The sequence below is a fragment of the Stegodyphus dumicola genome, chromosome 9 (assembly GCF_044657685.1).
Source record: "Stegodyphus dumicola isolate Sdum_Otavi_A_Nest chromosome 9, ASM4465768v1".
Taxonomy (NCBI): Eukaryota; Metazoa; Arthropoda; class Arachnida; order Araneae; family Eresidae; genus Stegodyphus; species Stegodyphus dumicola.
The window spans coordinates 22,849,860-22,869,029 of NC_140776.1; the positions used below are offsets into that span (position 1 = coordinate 22,849,860).

General features: G+C 33.1%; 1 protein-coding gene across 4 annotated transcripts in view; it reads left to right on the top strand.

Annotated features, from left to right (window-relative positions):
* The window catches only part of LOC118203526 (uncharacterized), a 294,354-nt gene that overhangs the window by 197,176 nt on the left and 78,008 nt on the right, over positions 1-19,170 (top strand). The window contains exons 1-2 of one of the 4 annotated variants that reach the window (XM_035375809.2): positions 7,686-7,867; positions 17,124-17,194. The exons of 2 other annotated variants lie outside the window; for them this stretch is intronic. The gene's annotated coding sequence lies outside the window, so the exon portion shown is untranslated. Of the gene's footprint in view, positions 1-7,685; positions 7,868-17,123; positions 17,195-19,170 lie in introns of those variants that run through there. One more of the 4 variants, XM_035375807.2, reaches the window with a different exon arrangement.

The following is a 19,170-nucleotide window of genomic DNA, read 5'->3' on the forward strand; positions in this document are numbered from 1 at the left end:
CGGAAACTATTACTTTAATTAACGTAAGTTTCTTCAGAATTCTGCATTCTGTATAAATTGGATAACAGGGGAAAAAATTTGTTATAGTGGCGAAGTTAAGGTGAAACCCATCAAAATCAACCGAAATCAATATTATTCTTAAAAAAAGTGGAGGTTTCCTCACGAAGATAAAATTAAAGCCAAGATGACAGCCTAATGACCAGAAAAGGAGCAAAAAGGTTCCAGACACTTAATGAAGTATAATACTTGCATCATCATGCCTAAGGCGAACCGGTTCAGTCTCTGCTACTGGAATTTAATGATTATGTCAGAAATAAGACACTTAATTGAAGAGAATGGCCAGACAGATGTTTTCAATACACCGAAAGATGAAATATTTTAGATATCGCCATTAAACACCTACAGCCCCAGCTTTGTAAAAAAAATTCCTTTCTAATTTTCACATGTATTTAAAAAAATAGCGCAGAGGAAATATTTACAAACTATTTCTCAAAAGATAAAAGAAATGGATGAAATACGAGCAGTGCATTAGAAATAAGCTTCTATATATCAGCGACCAAACGGCTCATGTACATACTAGCATGCAAATCGAGCGTGAAACGAAAGCTGTTTGCAACGAAACATTGACTGTTTAAATTTTACTCTTTAATAGTTTGAACGCAGTTTTTCATTTTAATAGTTTGAAGACAGTTTCATCTCATTTTTAACCATTTGTGGAAAAGGGATCCATGGTTCTACAGATGGATAAAAATGAGATTTCTTTTTCAACTGAAAAACAACACCGAAAGATGAAATATTTTAGATATCGCCATTAAACACCTACAGCCCCAGCTTTGTAAAAAAATTCCTTTCTAATTTTCACATGTATTTAAAAAAATAGCGCAGAGGAAATATTTACAAACTATTTCTCAAAAGATAAAAAAAATGGATGAAATACGAGCAGTGCATTAGAAATAAGCTTCTATATATCAGCGACCAAACGGCTCATGTACATACTAGCATGCAAATCGAGCGTGAAACGAAAGCTGTTTGCAACGAAACATTGACTGTTTAAATTTTACTCTTTAATAGTTTGAACGCAGTTTTTCATTTTAATAGTTTGAAGACAGTTTCATCTCATTTTTAACCATTTGTGGAAAAGGGATCCATGCTTCTACAGATGGATAAAAATGAGATTTCTTTTTTAACTGCTAAACGTGTTATTAAACGCATTGAAGTTTCTAACTGCAGTCAAGACTCAGTGTGTAGAAGTTCTACAAGCAGTTGGTTGAAGACTATTTACGACAATATTCCTGATTGGCCTAGCTGAAGAGACGTTTACTGGACGTGACTGTTTGGAGACACGACTGTTTCGCGTTGGCATCCTGCCAAGCTCAACCTGCACACTACGCAGCAATGGTTTACGGATAGAGAACATCTTATGCGGTGTATTACAATTCGTACAATATCTGACACTGAGCAATATTGATTTGCGAGATTGCGCATGGGTCAATGGCTTTTACTTCTGTATTCTTTTGCTTATGGATCTTATTTATGTATTTTATTACGTTATCTTTTTCACGTCAAGTACATTGCCATTAGTAAAAAAAAGTTTGAAGACAGCTCTTATTTAGCTGAGATTTTCCACGTAAAGAATCAAGAATGAATTCTATTTTCACAGCACCATTTCTTTCACAGTGTCTTTCAGCAATACATACGTATATATGTATATAAGAGTAGCTAAGACTGAAAGCTCAACTAGATAGAATTTTTTTAAATACCTTATTTGACATCTGTCTTCCTGAACAAAGTTCCTGTAGGTACTAATATTTGTAATAAGAATTCGTTCCCTCAATTCCCTCCCTTCGTTCATAAAGTATGAATTTGTCATCTATGTTTATCGATGTCATCGATGTGTTCAAAATATTCCATGATATTCTGATTGAATATTTCTAACGAGGTTATTCTAACTTAATCTATATCATCTAGTGTAAGGTTTTGGTATAATATTACGTGATAGAATTTAAACTGAACGGATTTCAGATTTTTATTTTTCTTAAGTAAAGCGACTTTTGTAACCTCGTGGGTAAAAATAAGAGAATTGGAAACTTATGTCTATTTTTACGAAAAGTGTTAAGCCGAAGGTATTAATTTTGGGTTTTCGGCGATTTGTGTACTCATACGCCTTCACCGTGTTCACTCATTCGCCGTGTCTCTCTCAACAGCTGGTTAAATTTCATAAGCTATCAGACAAAATGAGTAACCACTAACGTATGGATGCCGGAATGAGATGGAGAATTCTCGGTAGAGCGAAGGCAGACCAGTCACAATCGCAGGTGGCTACAGAGCTCAACGTGACTCGCAGTATAAGTGACTCTAAGTAGTTTCAGGACACTGTATCCATACGAGAAAACATGCACAAGATCGGCAAAGATTCTCAAAGACAAACGAAGACATTTGCACTTTCAGTCAGCGCAGCGACGTAAAAAAAACTGCTACATTTTCACATCTCTCACGTGAGCAGTATGCTGCCATTGGAACTCGAGTTTCACTCTCTGCAGTTCAAGATATAGGACTGTATGCCAGAAGATCCGCTGCTTACCTCCCGCTTACTGTAACACACAACACAGAGCTTTTAGCATGGTGCAGACAACTTGCGCCTTGGATCAGATTTCAGTGGAGCACTGTACTTTTTACAGATAAGTCAGGATGAAGCCTGAACGTTGTTTCTGGCGTACCTGAAGAGAGCCTGGACCGCGATACCATCCCTTCCTCATCAGAGAAAAAAATCATTAGTGTGGTGAAGGTGAAATCATTCAGGTGGACATCGTGTTGGATGGCCGCAAACCCCTACATATTGTTGCGTTTTTCTTTTTCTGACACCAGTTGTTACGTTATTTTCTTTTTTCACGTTCGTACGGGGTTCGTAGATTTGGAGTAGATAACAACGACACTTGATGAAGTATCGAAACACACTTCATTTAGCCAGTACGACTCAGGACAGCTCCAAAATCACGTTACAGTCGTCGAAGAACTACTATAAACACTCTGACACAATCAACGACACAGCCCTCAGGTTATCAGGCTATCACGGTGAAGACAGCTTCACTGCAAAGCACCAGAGTACAGCTCCCGACTCTGCTTGGTCATTCTCGGAACTCCACGTACTCTCGAGACTCTCCACGCTACAACTCGCGATGCACTCTAGGACACAGTTCCCGACTCTTCGGTTCAGTCGTTCCCGGAGCTCAACACGCTCTCTCGACGATGCATTAACCGCGACATACTACGAGACTCTTTCGGTGCACTCGGCACTTGCTGCTCGGCTGTCAAATTGATCGACTCCGCAGGGATTGACTCGCTAGACGAGACACCAACTCGATACTAACTATCTCGCAGTCCAGACGAGGCACTCTGACTCGCCCTCTCGACGAGGCACACTTTCGATACTCACTAACTCTCCGCCTACCAGCAGGGTTTATATAGCTTTTGACTGGTGTTCGAGAACATTCTGGGCTAAACCGGTAAGAATTCGTTCCAGAAGGTTCTCCATCCGTCCATGGCATACCGCCAATTTTGTCGCTAAAACTTGCCAAATGGGCGATTTCTCGCCAAATTCTCGGAATCGACTGCCATAGGGGCTTCTCAACTGCCTGCTGTCCAGTACGCTATCATGCAGCACGATCTGTCCCTGAGAGGGCACCATACTCTATATTAGACTCACTTTCAGTTGGATATAACAAAGTGGATTTTGGGCATCTCTGCACGGTAAGCTTTAGTGATAATTATGCGAAAATAAAAGGACTTTTGAGCGGTACAACTCTTCATCTGTTATAAATGTATTTTCATACCAAATTTTATCAAAATCCATCCATTAGTTTTTCAGAAATTTGACATAATATGCAAATTCTTTTAATTTTCCATACGACTATGTGTAATTCTATCAACGCTTAATAGCAGATTATTTGTTTGGGAACGCTTAACGCAGCTTGCACAATACTCATAGGCAAGATTTGACTAGGTTTTCCGACGAAGTACTACTTTTTTTTGCATTTTACTTTCGTACAAAATTATTTAAAATTTTCACATCTTGAATGTTTTTGACTTCTCTAAAAAAATTTTACAAGTCATTTATCCTAAGGACATTTTAATTTTAATTAACGCCTGTAAAAATGCTTAGATTTGGCGGTTTCTCACCAAATTTGGCGAGAAAAATTAGCCGCTAAAACCATCGCGAGCTTTCCGATATCTCGCCAATTTAGTGATATAACCATTTACTCAATATTAAATAAACTTGCCCTGTATTCTTGTTTTTCGCGCAAAGCTTCTTCTCTTTGAAGCATTTCATGTTATATTATACGAAAGATGTTACAGTTTCACGTATAATTTCTATCAAATTAATTATATATATGGAAAATTCGCAACAATATAATTAAATTTATTGTATGCGTTATCTCATAACCTTAACTGATATTATTTAAAACAAAATGGTCTTACATTTTGTTGCTTTCATAACGACACAGCTTAATGTGATCCATCGATTCATGAATAGCTAGCACCTAAATATTTCTAAATATTTCGAGAGGGTTTTCTTCTTTTTCTTTTTTTATTTTTTATTTATTTATTTATTTTTTTTATTAGACAAAAACCAATCCATAGCTGATAGATGCCATTTAACATTTGATTATCTTGCATATATATTTCCAGTACTTTTATCTTGTTATAATAAAAATCTGATGTGTACACCACATGACTTCCTTGTACGGAATATTAAATTATACGCACTTTTTCTTGCATTTTATTTAAACTTATTAGATTGAATTAAACCTACTTCGCCGACAGCGCATAAACCACAATAGAAGAAATGCATTCTTTAAAATTCCCTTTGTTTACCATAGCGACACTAGGACCATGGCGCTAGGTTCACTTAACAGTATTATATTTCATTCATATTATAACTCAGAATGCACAAAATGTATATCATTTAAAGAATTATCTAATCGTTGCCACATGTTCTATTCAAATACTATAATAAAGCTAGAACTATGTATAAAAGAAATTAAGCAAACAAAACAAAAACGAAACAGTTTTTCACAGACGATTGAGTATTTCTTATTTAATTATTTCAGTTCTCACTTCGCGAGAAGGCAAAAATACATAAAAACTCAAAATATCTATATTAAAAATTACGAAGGAGGAATGAAATGAGGAAATTGAAATAATAGCTCAAACGCTTATTTCCTCGAAAAAATTTCAGAAAGAATTAAGCATGATTTAATTGGCAATAATAAATGAATGCGTTATCTTTGTTGTTGCGAAGCTAAGTTTCTCTAGATTGGCAACAAATCCACTAGTCTCCTGTTCCAAATGTAAACATCAATGACCGCCATTAAAAACAGGCTTAGCGCCAATTAAACAACTTTAAAATTGCTGATAATTCTAAAAATATTGCACACAGATTTACTAAAGGCATAAAATCCTTAACCGGAAGATAAAAACAACATAATTCAATCATTTTTAAAGCAAAATATGTACAATTTACAAACATATAAGAGTAAAGAAACTGAGATCACTGAGCCGGGTAATAGAGTGGATATATATATAAATATATTTATATACGTTTGGTGCGGCCGATTGCAACCAAAATACGAGGTGCGCATCTACATGTTATAGCAGTCCTATATACAAATTTTCAACGTTCTGAGGCTACTCGTTTTTGAGTTATGCGAGGTACGTACGTACGTACATACGTTCGTACAGACGCCACGAAAAATTCTCTTCAGAATTAGTTTTAAAGCAGTTTTATAATTTTTTTGAAGGAAAAGAGTATTTTATTCTGTCCTTACGTACAGATATCACGCAAAAACATCGTTAAATTGCATTCTATAGCGGTCAAAATGGATATTTTCGTTGAAATATGCTGCCTGAAACTTTTCGCGATTACAATTCCTTTTTACTTCGTACAAGGAAGTAAAAAAGACAATTTCAAATCACTGAAAAAAACCAAACATCCAATCAGCATATTTTTTATAATTAAGACGAATGAGGCTAGTCTTTTTTTTTTTTTTTAATTATTCATTTCTATGTTACACATTTTATACTTTTAAACGATAAAAATTTCACTCTGTTCCTTTTTCTTTCCCCCCCCCCTCTAAAATAACTTACTTTTCTGAAAATGTAAAATTTTTCAATTCTTTAAAGTACATTTGATTTTTTTTTTTTTTTTTTTTTTTTTTTTTTTTTTTATGGAGCTAAAAGAGGAAATTGAAATAATAGCTCTTCCTACGGTCGAGGTTTCTCTCACTGAAAGTATTACATTCGATAAAAAAATGTTTGTAATAACAACTAGAATAAAATATCAAGCCCTTAAAAACAGCACGTGGAATAGTAAAAAAATAAAAGACTGCGTGTCTCAATTAATATTTTATTTTGCTTTACACCTACATTTGTTTTACTGCCCTATTTGCGCGCCTATCTGTTATGAAATTATATTTGTAAATATATAAAAAACAAAGATGTTTTTCTATTTATTTTTTCGCTTTCGAAGGAGGTGAACCGCGTTTCGGATTCATTTTCAGAGATTATGTAAGCGTGTATATGTAATGGGTACCACTTTCAATTACCTGAACAAAGTCAGCATGTTAATAATATTGTCAGAATCAGTTCTTTTTATAATTCCTTGTGCTAAGTAAAGAAAGTATTTTAACTGTATTGTATTCATAAAAGTTGATTAATATGCTTCGAAAACGCGTTTCGTTTTCTTGGTTCATTTGAAAGCAAAAACCGAAAAAAGAAACAAATTTTCATTACATTAAAATTCATACAAAATCGAAAAAAGTGAATCTCAAATGTACCAGGATTTTCCCTACACGCCTTCGAAACACTTGGAAAAAGAATAAAACAAAGCACTGTTTCAAATTGGTTACACACAAAAAAATAAATAAATAAATAAATAAATAAAATTATTAATAAAATTTTACATAATGTAAAGTGACCATTCGAAAAAAACCAAATTTGTCTAATAACATTATATGTAAATCCGAAATTCAAAATCAAATATAAATATATACAAATATTTATATTTGATTTGAATAGAGATTTGATTTGAGTGCAATACAAATATACTTTAAACCGAATAGTCATTTAAACAATATTCCAACAACTGGCCATCCCCAATTATGCGGAACTAAACTTTTAATTCCAAGAAAACGGAAATAATATGCAATTTTTTAAAAAAAATTTTGGCCTTCTCTACCATTATTTCATTTTTTCTTTTTGCTAATTTTTAATACATTGTAAAACATTCTTAGTTTTTAAAATTTTGCTTTTTAACGCCATTTGAAAACTTTTGTCAATGAACTCGTCATGTATCAAATTAAGATTTTTGTAGTATATTAACTTCGCGTTTAAACAACAGCTATGTTGATTTTATTTTTCTTTTATTCCTAAGCGGGAATCAATCATTTTAAAGTTCTCTTTTCTTTGGGAGACGAAGGAGAAAAACGGTCAAATATTATCGCGTTCAGGTGACCACTGACTTTAACAACAATCTCGAAACTGCAAAGAACCCGATTTTCTCAAAAGAAAAATAGCTTTCTTTTTTGCTTCTTTATTCCTTCCACAAGTTTTTCACTCCTTCCCCCGACCTTAATGACGTCACAAGAAACCAGATGGCCGTTTCTTCGCCTTCGTTTTCACTTCAGTAGTCGAGAGAGAACGTTCGAAAGCGGCGGTCACGGTGAACGCCGTGCAACCGGTCAAACTGACTCTGTCAGAGGAAAAGTTGCCGAACTGTCACTGACAGAAAGATCATTCTTGGATTTTAAGCGTCGAAATGCATGATAGCGCAGTGTGCCAATGGGAGACGTTAGAGTCATTTTAAACTCAGGTATGCTTACATATTTTTACTTAATTAATTATGAATCAACAATGAATGAATAATAATTGAATCAACAATGGCTGATATTTTTACTACAATTTGAAAAGAACTGGCACTTGGAAATAGAGTCAACCACGTGTGATGCTGTGATATATATTTCGGTAGTTTAAGAATATTTAAAGAATTTTTCTTAATGTAGTTTAAATTTGAATATTTTTAAAATTTGTAAATTCGGATAAGTAGCGTGAAAATTGAAAGGTTAAAACGGTCAAAATGTTTTTACTGCATTTTTGTTGTTATTATTATTTATGTTCAAGATATAAACATCTCTGATTGATTGTCTTTCTGACATCAAAACTTGTTTAGATCACTTACGATGTCAATCGAATTGTTTTCAAAATAAACAGATAAATTCAGATTATTTAAGTTTTTATAATTTATTTTGTGTTTCAGAGAGAAAAAAAAGTCCCATCCATTTGTTTAAAAAAAATCTCATTACACTTTTCATTAATTTGACATTGGTTAGTATTTAACAACCTTTAATTAATTATTGAATGACATAAGGGCAGAATTGGTGCCGTATTAATTTTCGATAGATGCAAAACTATATAAATAAGATTTTATTTATTACGAAAATGTTATGGAGTTTTCTTACCTTTAATCTATGCGGGATAAAACAAATAGTTGTAGTATAATTCAATAATTGCCTTTGATTCCATTTATATTACATTTTATAAGTTAAAATTATCACTTCTGGAAAAGCCCAACTTAATTAAACAAATAGTTTTAATAGCTGTGCTTTGCTATTCATCTAATGAAGAATCTGCGTGAATGTATGTATAGTTCTCGCAGTGTGAAAAAACAACGGTGCCTAGAGATATCAAATTTTGAATAACATAGTCCTCCACGCGAATGTGGGCATCTGGAAGCCCAAATTAGGAATTTGTTTTATTATCTACTTCATATTTTGTAAAACTTAAGCAAATTTTTCGTTAACAAACTCAGTGATTTCAAATATATAGAAATATATATATAAAAATTGTAGAAAGCTCGCCTAAAAGTTACCAAGAGCTGCTGCTCCAAAAGGTTGAAGACGTTTTCAAAAATTAATACAATAAAATTAAAATAAAATTAAATAAAATTAAATACAATAAAATTAAATACAATAAAATTAAAAAACAGAAAAAACAGATTTATGTTTTACATGTCTAATGATTTGCTTTTCATGTGTATTAATTTTTGAAAACGTCTTCAACCTTTTGGAGCAGCAGCTCTTGGTAACTTTTAGGCGAGCTTTCTACAATTTTTATTTTTTACTTATTTTGCAGCATATTGCGCAAGATGTTTTCTTGACCAAAATTGGTTTTTCAAAAATTGTTGTTACTGCTTTGCTTGATGAAATATATATATATCACTAAATATTTAAAAAATCTCTAAATGTTTAAAAACAGCATATATTTAAAATTCGCGATAGAATATTAGGGGTAGACGGACATTATTTTATATTCGCTATACTATTTCTTTGAAAACAGACAGCTCGAGCTGCCAACCGCCTATAAGATTTATCATAAAAATGTAATACGTATAATGATTTTAATGAGTAAGCTAATATCACATTTTGTTTAAATCAATCGGATTAAAACGTAGACATTAAGAAAATAAGATTAAATATCTTAGACTGTACTGAATACCTTAAGTATTTTGTTTGAGACAGCGGTAACACACTGCTTTCAAATAGTCTAATTTATGGATTAAAATCTAAGGATAAATATATGCTTTATTCCAGCTGTGTTGCTGTTTCTGGCTTTCAAATCGCTGAGTTTATTACATAAAAATTCGTTAAATTTGTAAAAACTATGAAATAATTTAAAAAACAAATTTTAAATTCAAAATTCAGTCTTCGAGGTCTCCATTTTCAAGCACAGGACTGCGCATATTAAAAATTCGGTGGCTCTAGGTACCGTCATTTTCCGTAGTGCGTGGAACATACATACACACATACATACAGATTCTTCATTAATTAGTTTTTAATAATACATGGTGATAATATTTGGTGGCAACAATTTAAAAAGTGATTCGGACGCAAAAGTAATAAATCAAATAAAATAATTTAATGTTTTTTCCGCCCCTAGCTGGAAAGTTTCGTATGTCCAAGTGTTTACAGTGAGTGTTTAACGACGATTATTTTGCGCGCAAGACAGAAAGCGTCTTGGGAGCTCTTTGGTATTAAAAAAAAACTACATTATTTAAAATAACTTTTTGACACATTTGATGCCACCATTAAACATAATGCTGAGCAACCCCGTCATCGCTCTAACCGGTATAGTGGATAATGCTCCTGACTGATGTATCTTCAGGCTTGATTCGAATTCCGAAGAAGTCTTGGATATTTGTCAATGTATAGTGTCTGTGCGGCAGGGAGGCATTCAAAATACGAGGCGATCCTGAGGTCCGCTCGAGTGGATGGTAGGAAAAGAGGGGATAGAAGAACCTCGGACCGCACTTCGAGGTGTTATGCATCAAAATTGGGGCGGAGTAAGCAAGGCCAGGCGTCATTTAGTGTATCTTCGGAATGCGCATGCGCAGGCTTTCCTTGTACGTGTATCATTCGCCCCTTGATCCAGCACGGGACAATGAGTTTTTTTGCAATTTGTTTTTCTTGAGCTTTCGTTTCAGTTTTAGAGATGAGTAGAGTAACTAAACATTTTATACTTGAAAACTGTACAAGCAAGCATGTCTTTCCGTATAAGCAAACATAAAGTAAGAAATTTAAAACCAGTTTTTCACAAAAGACCAAAAATTGAAATTCATAATTTATAAATTTCGAAAAATGCTATAAATGAAATAAAGAATTTGATAATTGTTAAAACCAAAACTCTGCAAACAAGCAATACCCCAATTAAAAAAAAAAATCAATGAAATTTGAAAAAAAAAGACATAATAGAAGAAGAATTCAATCAGCTTCAATGCCACTTTGTTAGGAGGAGGTACACTAAAATCAATGGAAATATCTCTTCTACAAAAATCCTTGCTTTTCTGTATCCAGAATGCGCGAAAATACTAGGCATGATTATATTTTATTTAAAAAAAAATTGTTTTGTAATTATACATATATTACTTTTCCCTTAAGTTATTTAATTGAGAACGCCCTTTTTTTAATATTGAACAAAAATCATTATCCTAATAAATATAATTTTATATACTTTCTCTTACTCTCAAGCTTTAAACTTGAATCTTTCATTTGTCTTTTAGTCTTCTAATATATGATGTAACATATTGATATAAACACCAATATCTGTTTCTCTCAACTGCTCAGAATGTTTACTGATGAAAAATAATTATTTATTTTTAACACTTCTCAGTCAAACTAAAATTCTTGCGTTAAATTAAAAATGCTATTTGTCGAATTCCTGCTATTGGAATGTTAAGCATTTCTTTAAAGGTATTTTTACCGTTTACTTGATTAGACGCCTAAAGGCATATGGGGTCTGGCTAGGTGCTGGCTGAACAACATGACTCTGTGATTGGTCATGGTGTATACGTATAGGTAAAAAGATTTTGAATATTATCGTATAAAGACATAGGTATAGTTCGTTTAGCATTTTCTCTCTGCATTTCTGCACTTCCAATTCCTATATTTCACGAATATTTGGGATAATTTACTCTTGTTTATTTCAGATTTTTCTGAAATAAATACTTAGCATGCACGACATTAAGGCAGTTCAGAATATGTGGATTATCCGCATCATATCCAAAGAGCTTCAGAATCCGGGATTTTTCTTTTACATGTTGCAAAATAAAAATTTTAAAAAATAAAATAAAAATCCAAATGAGATTTACATTAGGAAATAAGATCTATATGTACACAGAACAACTTTTCTTATTCTATTTATTTTTTCACATGTTTTGGAATTGTTAGAACTTTGCCCCAAATAATTAAATTATCATTTCACTTTTTATTCTAATATAATAGACAGTCTAATGTTACTCAGATCCTTCCTCTTAAATATATTATTATTACATCTATGTTGAATATTTATTGTATTAAAACAGCTGTGTTGAATATTTTACGGCATAAAAAATGGGGGAGAAATATTATTACTCTTATTTTACTTTTGCTTCTTATGCTGTGTTTCAATAGCTTCTAGAATTATCACCTATATATATATTAATCATTATTAAAGGAAGAAAGATAAAAACAAATACAATCGTCGCTTGTTGTACCCGATCGCTTATTATAATGATCATTCTGTTCCAATGATCGATGCCCTATTTGCCTGTCTGATGAAAATATGTTGAATCTACTTCTGTTGAAGCGACCACTCATTATAAGAATCGTCCACTTTAGCATTTTGTTAACCATCCTGAAGGTCTCATTGCAGCTGCAATAGGCATCAAGTAACACCTGTACAGCTCCTCCACTGGATTTGTTAGATTATGATTAAGCACACAGTATAGTGGTATAGTGGATAATGCTCTCTGCTTGGAGAGCAATGCTTTTCTGGAGCACTTTCTAAGGAAAACCGGTGCGTATTCGCGTTGTCCATGGGGGAAATCTCTCGGTCTCTTAGCCCAAGCACGAACTCTGGTCACACTAGTTTTATTCAACGATCTTTATCCACTCTGCTCAAGTGGACCATGCAAGTTCCGCAGACGTCAGTCCTCTGCTTAGTGGAAATGTTGCTGAATGTTACATCTGCAGTTTGGTGGGAATGTAAGTTGAAAAGGAAATCTTCATCTCGAATTCGGCTCCTACTAGTAGAGTTGCCTAAGTAAGATTTCCTTCTATTTGCCCATGTGTAGTGTGTAGTTTCACTTACGCGAAGGCATATCTATAGATGGAATTTACATGTTTGCCGTAATCAATGAACCAACTAACCAACTCTTTTATAGAAGATGATCTTCGATAATTTTGCAATAACAAACAAATTAATCTGTCGTATTTCTATATTATGAGTTCTCGACTTAATGTGTTCAGTATGTCTTATGTCGCAGTATATTTTCTTACTAATTTGCCTTTAAAATACGACTAAATATTCTCCGTTACTATTTCGGGTATTGATCTACAACTTAAGATTTTTTTTATGTTTCATGCAGTTTTGTTAATAATCCATGATATAGAAAGGATAAGTAGTTGAAGTCCAGCTTTACAAATACATCAGCAAACAGTAAGTGTGCGGGAAGTTAAATTAAATAACTTTTAGATATTAATGCAGTTAATAGCACGTAAAAGCACTCAATCCGATGTAGCTAATCAAAAACAATTAACTGTTGACAAGCATGAGCATTGCATAGTCAGCAGGGTAAATAATTTTTGAATTATTGGGAGCTTTGTTTTGGTTGATAATCGAAGCTTAACAAATGTTCAACCTTAAAGAATGTTATGACTATTTGCCATCTTCCTTCAGCATGCTAGAAAGGTATTATGCAAGGTATTAACCATCTTCCTTTAGCATACTAGAAAGGTATTCTGCAAGGTATTCGGCCTTAATGAATGCTATAACTTTTGGTCATCTTCCTTTAGCATATTGGAAAGGTATTATGCAATGTATTTGCTATCTTCCTTCAGGATACTGGAAAGGTATTATGCAAGGTATTCGGCCTTTATGAATGCTATGACTATTGGTCATATTCCTTCAGCATATTAGAAAGGTATTGTGTAAGGTATTTGCCATCTTCCTTCAGCATATTGGAAAGGTATTATGTAAGGTTTTTGCCGTCTTCCTTCAGGATATTCAAAGGTATTATGCAAGTTATTCGGCCTTAATGAATTCTATGACTATTGGTCATATTCCTTCAGCATATTAGAAAGGTATTATGTAAGGTATTTGCCATCTTCCTTCAGTGTATTGGAAAGGTATTAGGCCTTAATAAATGCTATGATTATTGGCCATATTCCTTCAGCATATTAGAAAGGTATTATGCAATGTATTTGCCATATTCCTTCAGCATATTAGAAAGGTATTATGTAAGGTATTTGCCATCTTCCTTCAGGATACTGGAAAGATATTATGCAAGGTATTCGGCCTTTATGAATGCTATGACTATTGGTCATATTCCTTCAGCATATTAGAAAGGTATTACGTATTGTATTTACCATCTTACTTCAGCATATTGGAAAGGTATTATGTAAGGTATTTGCCGTCTTCCTTCAAAATATTCGAAAGGTATTATGCAAGTTATTCGGCCTTAATGAATTCTGTGACCATTGGTCATATTCCTTTAGCATATTGGAAAGGTATTATGCAAGATATTGGCCATCCTTCTTCAGCATATTGGAAAACTCTTGTCAAGGTAATCATCTAAAATTGAGGGAGATCTTAAATGAAATTCCTAATTGAAATAAAGTTTTTAGAGAAGCCCTTATCATAGTGAACCTTTGAGCAATAAAGTGAATCTCTAATCATAGTTGGTTGCTCATGAGCTCTCCCACGAGCAACTAAATATTATTAGGGAATCTAAGCTCAGATTTAGCCTTAGAAATAAAAGAAGTGTATAAACACACCTGACATACTTAAAAAAAAAGCAGCCAAAAGTAAACATTGCCATCAGTAAGGTTTATGATCTGTGTTAATGTGTTTTCAGGAATTCCGCTTTCAATTTCAGTTCCAAGTTTTGCTTCAATATTATCGAATTAAAGTAAGAAACTTTTTGGGCTTAGAAAATTATTTGTAGCAAACTGCTAAAACAAGAAATTCCAATTGTAGGAAGACAATAACAAAAAGATTTGACATTACCTACAGCGTAATGATCCAGTTTGTCAGGAATTTATTAAGAGTAACAGTAATACCGGGCTGCATACCACTGCTGGTGAATATAAGGTAATATACTATACTCCAACAAAATTCAATTGCAAAGATACCAGTATAAACACACGCTTGCAGGAGAACATTCTGATTCCCTCAAGCTCTCGATATTCATTCTAAAGAAAGAAATGCTAATTATGATAAGGTGCTAGAAAAAAAAAGAGATTGCTTTTGATGATGTATTAGGAACAAGAAGAGGATTTATGAAAGGAATAAATTGATGTTATTAATTTTAAAAAGAAGCTAAGAGCAATGCCAAAGGCCTGCGGATTTGAATGAAATTTTGTTGACGCTTAAATTTGAATTTCCTAAGCTTACTGATTCTTGAGAAATACCTGTGGGAAATGGTTTCACATCCATCCCATAAGAGTCTATGTGGTTTCCGTAAAAGGTAATGTTATTGAACGCCCTCAAACGCCACATCCTGACCCACTTCAACCAATAAGTGACTCAAGATTTTTTTGACACAGAAACTCTCCCTTTAAACTGGTAGCAGCGAATGTCCTTGAAGATTTACTCCTAGACCTAATTGCATACATCAAAACAGGTCCAGCCTCTTTGGAAGAAGACCAAAAAAAAAAAAAAAAAAAAATCGCTCTTTCGCTTTCCTCCCTACTTGCCATTCTTAGTACCGAAATGCAAAGTGTTTCTTCATAGTTATTTCATACCTCATAATTTGTTACGGGATACTTTGTGCTTTTTTTTTTTTTTTTTTTTTTTTTCATTCTTATTCTTGTTGGACAGTGGACTTATTTAAATATCTAATTGCAGGATTGGGGAAAAAGTAGAGATATCTAATAGAACCGAAGAAGAGTTATCTTCATTTTAATGACATGTTGAGAATTCAGAGCTGAGCTAACAGAGTGATTGAACTGTATATTTTTTAAATCTACCGTACCTAAAGCAAAATATTTTGCTTTCAACAACTTATTAGCCCAAAGGGCGTTAGCCCAGAAGGGCTATTTATTTCGTTTCGGCATTTTGCTTCGAATCACTAGATATAATATAAATGGCGTGTCGCTTTGTTGCCACCAAATAGTATCGCCCTGTATTATATTTAAAGAAATTAAATAATGATGAATCTGCATAAATGTATGTATGTTTCTCGCATTGTGATAAAACATCGATACCTACAGCCTGCTAATTTTGAATAACGTAAGCCTCCATCCGAATATGGGCATTTATTATCTATATTTTGTAAAACTTGAACGAATTTTTATAAACAAACTCAATGATTTAAAAGCGAGCAATGGCAACACTGTAGGGGAACTCCAGCAAGCGAGAATGTGTATCGGAAATTCTAAAGATATGGCCTTTTTAAATTATTTTGTGACAATGCCGTTGAATTGAATTTTATGGTTTCAGTGCTAAGAACATGATATTTAATAAATAAAGGTAACACACAAAATATTAAAAAAAAAGCCCTCTTGGGCATAATATAATTTAAAAACTTTCAGATTTTTTTATTTTTTTTATTCATCTATTCCATTTATGAATATTTAATACTGGTGCGAATTGTAAAGTATTTAAGTAACACTGGATTATTTCATTAGGACAAAGCACATTAGTGCTGGCTGTCTGCTTGGTGAGAAGCCTCCACGAAGTACCTTTTAAAGAAAACTGGCTCCTACTTACATTACTACTTACTCAGAAACGTCATACTGCCAGCCTTTTAAACAGCCAGGAGCAAAACTCACTGTAAACTTCTAACGTTTCCCGGCATTAACCACTTGATTATAACCACCATGTATAATTTAGATCGCATAGCCGTCACAGTATGTTCCTGAGCAAGCATGTGTTATACATGTAGACCGTCCGGAGTAAATTACAAGGTGCATGTTTACGTTGTAATTCTTCAAAAGGCTGATTATATGCTGTCTGAAGTAAGAAAAGAAATATGTGCAGTATTACACCTTAAGCGTTTTTCACTTCGATTTAATGAATTTTAACTTTTTTATCAAATTTAATGTCTCTCTCAGATTTATATAAGTCGATAAGCGCATCACATACTCTTTACGAATGTAAACAATATGCGCGAATTTACATGAATGTATATCTGTGAAGAAGGGGGGGTATAAAGAAAAAAGAAACTCAATCCCAAGGAAGCAGGGGTGGATGGGGCTGGACTGCCAGAAGCGGATAATTTGAAAAGGGTACAGTTATCTTTTTGTGTATGGATAACTGTTCGCCAAAACATGGCTAACTTATGAAGTTGTATACCGTAAAGAATGCAGTTCTCATGAAGATGCTGGGACTGTAAAGATATTTATGTAAGTGAATAGTCGCCGACTCTTTCGCTTTCCTCCCTACTTGCCTTTCTTAGTACCGAAATGCAAAGTGTTTCTTCATAGTTATTTCATACCTCATAATTTGTTACGGGATACTTTGTGCTTTTTTTTTTTTTTTTTTTCATTCTTATTCTCGTTGGACAGTGGACTTATTTAAATATCTAATTGCAGGATTGTGGAAAAAGTAGAGATATCTAATAGAACCGAAGAAGAGTTATTCTTCATCCTGTAAAGATATTTATGTAAGTGAATAGTCGCCGACTTGCATAAAGGTAATTGGCATTTTTGTGAAATTGTCGGTGTGGCAAGCCATGAAGATCCTCCGCTTTTATACTGTGGAGAAGATAATCAGATTGTAATTTCCAACGAGCTAACGACGACGGGATTAAGAGGATGAGTTTGATTCGTTTACCGTTAGCTTATTTTTGAATTTTCCTTCTTTGAGGAGTCATTAAATGTTTTCCTTCAATAAGTTTTATTATTATTATTATTATTACTATTATTATTATTTATCATTATTTGTTTATTTATTGTTGTTATTATTATTAATCATTATTTGTTTATTTATTATTTATTTACTTATTATTGTTATTATTTATTTATTTATTTATTATTAGAGGTGTTAAAGTAGGTGTTTCTTCTTGTTTTAACATCGCCAACAGTCATTTTTCGGTGTGTTATTTTAACGCAAAGTTCTTGTTGCTCTTTTTTTGTGTGAATTTGTTGCATAATTTTGCAATTCTGATTAATTTTTCATTTGTTTGTCAACAATCGATATCGCTTAACAAAGTATCAGGTAACCTATCGATATCAAGTTAACAAGGTAATCGATACTAGGAAATCCATGGCCTCCGGCGCTTCGGGAAACTTCCCGAATTCCCGAGAATCCCATCGGCCCCCTACCTGTGAGGCATAATATAACAGATGTAAATAAAAAAGAAAATTCAGCTAATCACAATAAAAACTGTACGTACAATTTCTTTCTCTCTCTTTTTTTAGCCCAAAGAGCACTAGCCCAGAAGTTCTATTAATTTCATTTTGGCATTTTGCGCCGAAAGCTTTAAATGTCCATTTCACTTTTCAAGTTGTTGCCACCAAATATTATCACCCTGCGTTTCATTTAAAGAAATTAAATAATGAAGAATTGGCATAAATGTAATTATGTTTTTTGCATTGTGTTAATACAACGGTATCTCGAGCCATCAAATTTTGAATAATGTACGTCGGGATCCGAATATGAGCATTCGGATGCCTTAATTTGGAATAATTCATTAATATTATTAATGAGTACAATTAAATAGAGTTAAAATAACTTAATATAATCTTCCTCAATTTTAAGAGGAAACAACGATTTAAGTTTTTATAGTTAAAAAAAATTCGACGAAAATCGTTTACTTATTTTCGAAAATTTACCATGTTATATATATTTGCAGTTTTCTTATCATGATTAGATTCTTGAATATATACAGCATTCCAAAATAATGCAACTTATGAAAAGAGTACGTTGCTTTAGCTTGCAATTGCCAGGGTTTTTAGATCGCAGAGATTTTTATTTTTATCTTGTAAGTGATCAGGAATAGGTTTTTTGCTGGCAATGGTGATCAATATTCTAACTCGATTGATTAAGCGAAGCGTAATTTCATAAATTAGTTAAATGTACCTCTGATACGAGTAGTTGATATATGTTTATGCTATAAAATTGTAAGATTTATTTTTTAAATTAACCAGTTATTTATAATTTCAGCCTCTACTATAAATTCTCCTTTTCGTTTCCTCACCAGAATATAAATGAGGGGCGAGAGTGGTTTTGTTGGAGGTTTTTGGATTGTAAGACAGAGCATGTTTCTGCCTCTCACCGGGCATGTTACGTAGTTGCTGCCTGCTGTAATATGTTTATAATTATTGGAAAGGGGGAGGCAGTTTCGATATCAATAGCCGCACTGAAGAGGATTTTTATCAGATGAAAGATAATTAGAACTTGAGGTAATGTTTAGGAAAAGTTAAATTTTTTTACATATTTTTTAAGCAGAAAATTAATTTTCTGTGGTATAACAGTAGGAAACATGATTTAAGACTTCGCTTTGTGGGGGAAAAAATATAGAGTTCATTAAATAGGTTGCAAATGTTGAGAGATTTATATTTCAATTGACAAAATAAAGATATAATATGATTTTAAATATCCAGTCGTCTAGGGCGTATGAAATGCTGGAGGTTGGCC